This window comes from Crocodylus porosus, unplaced genomic scaffold (assembly GCF_001723895.1).
Source record: "Crocodylus porosus isolate Cpor-Errol unplaced genomic scaffold, CroPor_comp1, whole genome shotgun sequence".
Classification (NCBI taxonomy): domain Eukaryota; kingdom Metazoa; phylum Chordata; order Crocodylia; family Crocodylidae; genus Crocodylus; species Crocodylus porosus.
Genome location: NW_017728906.1, coordinates 59,716,169 through 59,725,020, shown reverse-complemented (window position 1 = coordinate 59,725,020; position 8,852 = coordinate 59,716,169). Strand labels below are relative to the sequence as shown.

Below are 8,852 nucleotides of genomic sequence, written 5' to 3'. Positions count from 1 at the left end.
CACATGAACACGGTACCCCCTGCTGACCTCCCTTTTTTCACTCCCCCAAGCCTCTTGCAGGCTGGAACTCTGCCAGCCTAAAAGGGGAAACCCACTGTTTGCCACATTTTTCTCCTTTAAAAGGAGAAAATCCAGAAAATGAGAACATCCAAGTTCTGCTGCATTTTTCTATGGGGAATGGAAAACCTGGATCCCTGGTTATATGCTTAAAATGCGAGCATTCACACACTGAAGCAGGAAAATACATGTTAAGTATGACTCTACTGTAGCAAAGTTAAGACTTTGTGGAAGATGCATCTCCAGGGTGTATTAAATAACATGCATTTAACTATCGTCAGACTGCTCCACAGAAATGAGACGAGCACAGCTGTTGCTCCCTGCCTGGTACCACATCTGAGTCTGGAATCTGCCTCAGTGTATTGCTAGGGCTGGGACTGACAATCAGCTAATTGCAATGCACCAGAGACTTGAACCAACTCTGTTATAGTGCCAGGGGTCAGACCTGCAATCAGCTGACTATCAGTCCCAGGCCCTATATCACACCAGTCTGAAACTGGCCCCAGAGTCTCTCTGACAGAAGCAGAGACCCAGCTCTCTTTTCAGTTCCAGTGGCATGTGTGGATCCAGCAGCAGAAGCATAACTCTCTCATGGGTTTGGCTTCCCATGCCTCCCTCCCATTGTCGCCAGCAGCAGAGACTTAGCTCACCCCTGAATGCTTGGAGCAGGCTCTCCTGGGCTGGGAAGTACTGGGTGCATAGTGGGGAGGGAATGGGTTCTGGGGGGGTGCACATCCTCATGAGTGCAAGCTGTGGTACCTGGTGTAGAGACAGTGTCTGGGTGGGAGGGGGCACAGCCAGCTCCAGCCTTCTCCAGTGTAGGCTGAGATTGTAGTAAGCAGTCCAGCATGACTGCTCAGAACACATTCTAACTTTTAATATGGCATGATAATGCTTACTGCATCTCAGATAAAACTTGTACTAAGTGTCCCATGCAATTTGCCCTTAAAGCTCTGTGCCTCCTAACCACATGTAAGATACTCAGCTCTGAGCCCTTTGTGAAACACCGAGAGAAACCACAGCAAGAATGACAGACCCCCTCTTCATTGTAGCCAGCAGCTCAAAGGCCTTGGTCACTAACTTGGTAGGGGAAAGAACATTTAGTTCAAATTCAACACCCCTATCCTCTCTGTCACCCAGCTTGGAGCAGGGATTTGAACCCACACCCCAGAAGAAAGCTCTAGTTATCCTGCTCTTGAGTTTCCTAAGACTGAAACTATTGAAACACTTTCACTTTTAAACATTATTAAAATATCTACTAGAGTATAGATTTCAACTTGACTCTCCCACATCCCATGCACTAACTGTAGCCCAGTGATTAGGGCAATATCTCTTTCTGTCCATTTTCCTCTGGACCAATGAATATTTATGTATTTATGCAAATTGGAACACCGCCAACAGGAGAGACTGAGAGACTTTTGACTGCAAAATCCTGAATGCATATGGATCAATGTCAAGCAAAGCTCAGGAGGAGGGAACTTGTAGGAGCCTGTTATAGACCACTGAATCAAAGAAGAGAATAAGATGAGATGCTCATTAAGCACCTGTCTGCAATGAGTGGCTAGAATGTGTGGTTATTGGGCAGGACTTCAATTTGGGAAATGAATGCTGAAATCCCATGCATAATTAGAATTCCTAAACAGTATAGATGATAATTTTCTAAGACCCAACAGAAGGCAACTCTATCATGGATCTCATTATGATGGATAAAGACAATGCAATCACTGGACTGAAAACTGGTGGTTCCACAGAGACTAGTTCAATAAAGAAGACAAAAGACAGTCCTGACCAGGAAGGTCTATGTAGTGCTTCATAAAGTCTAATTGTCCAAATCTGAGAAAAATGGTAATAGGTTTGATTTTTTTAACAATTTAACTGATGAGCTGGAAGTCAGTATATAATTGTTCCTGGTAACATCTGCATATTACACAAACTGTGGTGGAATGGTAAATAGTGATAAGGACAAAGCAGCTAAAACAAGGCGTCTGGATCTCTTACTAAGTTGAGCTTATTCATTATTTTATCAAATATTAAGTTCTACATCTGGGAATGAGGAATGTAGGCCATGCCTACATAATAAGAGACTATCCTATAAATAGATGTAGGAATCATAATGCATTAGCAACAGCTCATCTTAATGTGATGCTGTAAAAAAAAAAAAAAAAAAAGGGTTAATGCAATCCTTGGATACATAAACAGGGGAGTAGCAAGGGGTAGTTCTATCTCCACATAAAGGATTAGTGAGACTGTTTTTAGAAGACTACTTTGGTGTCCACATTTTTAAAAGACTGTTTAAAAATTGGAGAAGGTACAGAGAAGGACCACAAAAAGGTTCAAGGGACAAAACATGCCTTCACAGTGAGAAGATAAATCGGCTATTTAGCTTATCAAAAATGGAGGTGTGACATAATTACAGTAGCAAAGTATTTTCTTTAGGAGAACAACTATTGGGCTGTTTAACTTAGTGCAAAAAACATAAAAATCAATGTCTGGAAGCTGAAAGCAGCTATATTCAAATTAGAAACAAAGAACATTTTTACACAATTTTTAGCTGTTGGGGGAGATCTCCATTTCCATGTTGTCCAGTCAATATTGGGAGCCTTTCTGGTTGCTAGTACAGGGTTAATTGGGTAAAATTCATAGGTCTATGACATATAGGAGGTCATAAAAGATGATCCAATAGTCCTTTTTTGGTTTTAAAATTTTAAGTGTTAGGTGATATACCCAGTATGTCCATATAACAATCTTCATTAGTAATATGTTTACTTTAAAGCACGTGAAAATCCTGCCAACTCCAATGGGACCTACATACATGTAACAGGAGGAGTGTCCTAAGGTCACCGAGCTCTACCCCAGCAGCTCCCTACCGTGCCCAGTTCATCACTAAAGCACCCTCAATTCTCTCCTGCCACATCTTTGATGTCACATCTTATAATAGGGAGGCTGCCTCTTCGTCTCCCTGGACATGGTTTTCCTCCTGTACAATGTCCCCGCTTCTGTAATGGGTGCTTCTGTGCACCCCAGCCTTATGGGCTATGCATGGCTCCAACCACCCCTTTACCACACCCCAAGCCTCACTGATATACTGGACATTGTTTGGTCTTACACTCTCTCTGACACACGGGCTTTCTGCCGTCCTGTCTCGTTCCGCGCCTCACCGGCACTTGGGCTCTCCACAGCCCTGCCTGGCACTCAGGGCTGCGGAGAGCCTGGGTGCCAGTGAGGCGCAGAGTGAGACAAGGCCACAGAGAACCTAGCTTGCACTGCACCCCGCTGAGCGCTTGGGATTGCCACACTCCCAATGTTGCCCTTTTCTGGGGCCTCTCAATTTGCAGTCCCCTTTTCTGGGGCTGGGGTCCCCACTCTACTGTGAGTTCCCTATGAGGCCTCCTCCATCCCCTTATAGCCTCACCCAAGCCACTGGTTTAACAGCAAACAAAACACAAGCCCCTGGGCTATAACATAAGCTCAAGCCACCCAGCTATAACAACATTCGAGCCACCCAAGTGTTCTCCATCTCTCACCAGTCAAGCTGCTTGTGCATTCAGGCCTCTTCTCTTTCCTCACTCAGGCAGAGCTCCTTCCCCCTTGCCTGCCAGCAGGGAACTGCCTCCTGGCCTCCGCCAGGCCCTGCCTCTTCCGGTCAGCTGACCAGGCAGGTGTGGGTCATTAGCCCCCTCTGGTTACCCTAGCAACCTGCACCTGCGTGGTTACCCCAGGTCTCCATGTAGCAGGGACCTTAGTTCCCTGCTACAGTACATATTTGAAGATAAACACTAATTTAAGGATTTGCTTAATTGGGGCTTGCGTGGTGTTTTAGCTAGATGAGTGTTCCCTACTGAAATATTTAGGTATATGCTGCTTATGTTCTCTATGATTCTTTCTTTCACCAGTTTATACTAATTATACTTCATTTTTACTGATAAGAGAGCGGAGAATGAGGCCCCAACTCCGTTTTAAGCATAAAAGGGATCCCAGTCATTAAGCATATCTATAGCAGGTAGCAGAAAGGATGCAAAAGAGGTTTGCAGCAGCAGGTAAGAGATAAGCAACAATAGAAGGATAAAACAGTTATAAATACTACAAATATCCTGTTTTTACACCACTTGCCACAGAAAAGAAACCAGGCAAGAGATTAGAGTGGGAGGTTAACCTTATATAAGATGTTGTAAAACAACAACAACAAAAACATAAAAACCAGGAAAACAAAAAAATCCTTATTTCAGCATTGGTAGCTGGAACATGGAAAGTTTGAAGCATCATGCTTAACACTGAGATTTCAATATGTCTTATTTCTCCAAGATGTAGCATTACTACCTCTTACCGTTACATCTAGTCAGTGATAAAAAACCAAGTCCCACCAGATCAGCCAAATGATCAACATTCTAGTCCCTTGATTTAATTACACACAGAGCCCGTCTACACATGTTGCTATGGCACTATTGTTACTCAGCCATCATTTAGTAATTCCTTAAGGAAGTACTAAAAGATAGCTCAATAACAGCCTGTAGTGTGTTGTGTGCACCATGTGTGGTTATTTTTAGGCACTATGTCGCTATAATGAGGTAGTGTGTCACTACAGTGACGTACCTGCAGTGTCACGGTTCTTGCCTGCAGATGCTACATAGTGTCACAGGTAAATGTGACCCCCTTGCCCCACTTTACAGAAATTACATTGTGCCAGCAAAAACTCACTGAAGTCAATCAAGTATACCCATGTAAGCTGAGGATGTTGGCTACCACTGTAAAAGTTATGGACAGGAGTTTTAAATGTTGTCAACATTGTCTTAAATATATGACTGGTATCAAACAAAAGTCTATAAATTCAGGAAAAGTTAAATTTAGTTTGAATCTGTAAAATTTCCTGTGAAGAATTAATCTATTAGAATTTCAGTTATATTTGTATGGTGATGATACACAACAACAAATGAAATAGCAAGAATGTTTCTTAAAATGTGGTATCTTTGTTTCTCACCATTTCTGACTCTCTTTTGGATTCTTCGGCTTAATCCCAAGATTTTTCTGTATGTTTCCTAGCTATCGTTTGCAAACAACCTCTACATGTCCTTCAGTTCCTTATATTTTGTCACAAGTAATGTCACTAGCATGTCACAAGTAAAGTCTTAGCATGCCATAAAGTCTCTTCTTCACCCAGATAGGTGTCAATTTAATGGATTAAAGGTGTGATAAAAATCTACCTTGGTAAGATATGGAGGGTACATCTACATATGTGCTTTACGGCCAAATTGACTAATTAGCTCCACAGTAAAGTGTCACTGTCTACATGTGTGCCTGTATTAGGGCATAGTAAACTAATTAACTCCACTGTAGTCCCTGCCATTACTATTCTACAGTGGTGTACTTTACTCAGGGTTTGAATTACATGTTGACTGTTGAGGGAGTCTGCAAAAAAAATTAGGCTGCCCATCATGATGCCTCAGGTTATGATTTTCAAATCTTACAGGGAGCCTTTTGTCTCTAATGGGGAGAGAGCAGCTCCTCTGAGCTCCCTTGTAATTTAAACCTTGACTTTACTGTGCAGAAACACTTGCTGAGATGCTGACTGGGCATGTTATTTGCACCTGGTCAGCCCAGCTAGCCAGGGGCTTGTTCTACCTCTGCTCTAATTGCTGTGGTCCTTGGTGCACATGAAGATGCTGCACCCAAGAGTTGATGCTGGCATCAACTGTGTCAGAGTTTATTGCATCACCTTAGTGGCATATGTAGATGCATCCAGATAGATTAATTGTTGGAAGTAGGAGGATAACTGCAGAGAACTAGAAAAGTCAGGGAAAGGTTCTTTCATGCTTTTCAAGTTTACCATTCTGCAAATGATATATGGTCTCTATTGTCTCTAATTAGATATTTCTAAACATATTTAGAAAACCAAGGGCATTACTTATAGTGAAACAAAATCCATTACAAGATTGCAAGACTCTGATGAAGTTGCAAAGGATCTTTTTACAGCTACACTTCAATCGTTTTGTCAGAATTAATTTTCCACTTGTTTAATATTTCTGCCATTTAATTAACAGCGCTATTCAGCAAATGAGGCTTTTGCTAAACAGGAACTTTCTTTTGCAGATTTGAACTAAGGCCTGCTTTGTTTATGTAGGAAGGAATCCCTATATATCAGAGATAATGAAAGATGTATAAGTTTTATAGCATTTAGATAAGAACTTTTTCTTGTTGTGTGTACAGACACAAAGTAAGTGTCAACAGGTACATCTACATGTGCACTTTACTGTGGAGCTGACTAATTAGCTCTGCACTAAAGTGTCACCATCTACACATACACAGTATTAGGGCATAGTAAAGTAATTCACTCCGTTATAAGCTAGTTGATATTGGGGATAGTATAGCTTCCTGTGGAGTCATTAAATATAATCAAACACACATGAAGACAGTGAACACTGGGTGCAAATTGCACCTGGTGAGCCCAGCCAGCTAGGGGCCAGACCCCCAGTTCTTGCCAGCCCCTCTGCCTCCCAGAGCACAGGGCTGACCCCCCTGTACTCCCTGTAAGCCCAGGGCTGCTCTACTTCAGCTCAAATTCCTGTGGTCCCAGGTTTACGTGCAGATACTGTGACTGGGAGCTATTGACTGCAGCACGAACTGCTTCAGAGCCTATTGTTGCACATTAATAGCACATGTAGATGCATCCATTGATTCATAGATGTTGTGAACTGTCCCAAAAAGTTATTTGCAATTACAGTAGGTGGCATTGCTTGCTTCTGACAATTTAAGAGATATTAAGAATACAGAATATTCCTCTTCTTGTTAAACATAAGACTTATATTTTAAAGCAGTACCTAATGCTTTATGTTAAAAACAAGATTTCATGAGTACCTGCAATTTTGGGTGCTCAACTTAAGACAAGTTAAAGGGGCCTAGTTTTCAAAAGGTAGTACCTTTTGAAAATCAGGTTCCAAGGCATATTAATGTAGCTATTCCATAATCACCAGACACTCTTGTAAATCTTGGTCATATTCATAACTTTGAGATAAATACTCTCTTTTCCTGTGAACCTTAAACACTAAGGCTCTACATACAGTGAAAAATCTTGATCCCTTAACATTGGGGATGAGGTTCTAGTCCAAATATCTGATGGGGATCAGATGTCTCATTGCATGGCAACAATTTATACGATGAAGCAGCTATATGAAGAAGGCAGGCATGAACATTAACTCCATGCATTTTGCTAATAGCTAATTGAGAAGTCTTTGAGAGAAAAACTCTATAAACATGTCATTTTCCCATTAAGGTTAATGGGAAGAGGCATACCATGGTCTCTTACTGTCTGCTAATTACATTGATCTCTCTGGCTTTACTCCAGGGGCCAATATTTAGGTTATAAAATACATGGGTAAATGAAGCATCCTGACTGTCAGCAAAATCAATGAGCAAGTCATAGTCTGTTCAAATAGTGTCCTGTTAAACACCATGAAGGAAAAAAAGAATGAGTAGAATCTATTTACAACTGCCATGCACATTCTCTATAGAAATAGCTGTTTTGAAAGGAACCATTTAAGTTTTCAGCAATTTAGAATAGTTTATTAATTGTAGTATTTAAGCATTTTGCTATGCTAACTGCCTCTGTAGGATCATTATGTGAGAAATGATTTATTCCCGTTAAGGCCAACTAAAACCATCTTGTCTGAAACAGCATGCTTAATGTTGGAAAACATTACAGTAGAAATGAAAGTAAGCTTAAAAGACTGTTAAGACTCCCATCCCACAGTGAGTGCCATACACTGCAAGCCTCCACCTACCCACACTGACCTTATTATAGACCAGGGCTAAATTCACTCTTGCTCCTGAAGCGGGGACAAATACACGTCAGCTCCAGACTACTTAGAGCAGCTCCTGGCCTACCTGAAAGGTACCCGTGGAAGACGAACTTCGAGTCTGTTCTGCCACCTCTCTTCCACATCCAACACACTCCCTATGTTAGCAACTTGGGGAAGGAGATTGCAGTCTTCACAGAATATCTGTCCAGCCCACATACTCAGGTACAGAGTGCTCCTTCACCCTCTGGCAGTTTGAAGACACAGTGTCTGGCTCTTCTATATACTATGTGAATTGTGAAAAGGGACTCAGTGTTAATGAAAATCATTCCTTACTGCTTCACAAGACAAAACCATTTTTAAAAAAATCATTACACAAAAATGATCTTGGGATCATTTTGGACTAGAGCATTTGTTTTAAAAAAAAAAAAAAAAAATTCATATTTAAAAAGCCTGTTATATCTTTTGTACTTTGGCCATTGGCAAAGCCCCCTTTGGCTTTGATGGAAAATTAAAATGATTTTAACTTGAGTATAGCTTGATAAAGCTTGAAAAAAGTCTAAAACTATACCAATCTTAGTTTACAAATTGCTCATGCGTACCAGAAGTGTGTATAACATCACCTTTGGGAGAGGTTTCTAAAAGCTTTAATGTGTCTCTTTTTAACATTACAAAGCAGCTGATTTCTACTTAAAGGGAAAAAGTACCAATTCAAATATTTTAGTGACTGATTATTTTAGTTCTAGGGCACTAAAGTAGCCAATGAAAGTGATTAAAATGTTAAGAAAGTGTAATGCCTATACATCAGTGGTTCCCAACCTTTTTTTGCCGTGACCTGCTGCTGAGAGCAGAGTGCAGTGGTGGCAGTAGTGGCGGCCTGCAGGCAGGTACAGGGAAGCTCCCAGCACATGGCATGGCTCATCCTTTGCGTGCAGTACCACTGGCATTGCTCCCACGACCCTCATTTGGGTCTCACAACCAAAGGTTGGGAACCACTGCTATACATAA

At 41.4% G+C, this 8,852-nt stretch overlaps 1 long non-coding RNA gene across 1 annotated transcript in view; it reads right to left on the bottom strand.

Moving 5' to 3' along the window:
* The window catches only part of LOC109305947, a 12,898-nt gene extending 4,351 nt beyond the window's left edge, over positions 1–8,547 (bottom strand). The window contains exons 1-3 of the long non-coding RNA XR_002099779.1: positions 8,535–8,547; positions 5,402–5,405; positions 5,284–5,290 (exon numbers count right to left, since the gene is read on the bottom strand). This is a non-coding gene — a long non-coding RNA (uncharacterized LOC109305947). The remainder of the gene's footprint in view (positions 1–5,283; positions 5,291–5,401; positions 5,406–8,534) is intronic.
* Positions 8,548–8,852: the final 305 nt, after the last annotated feature.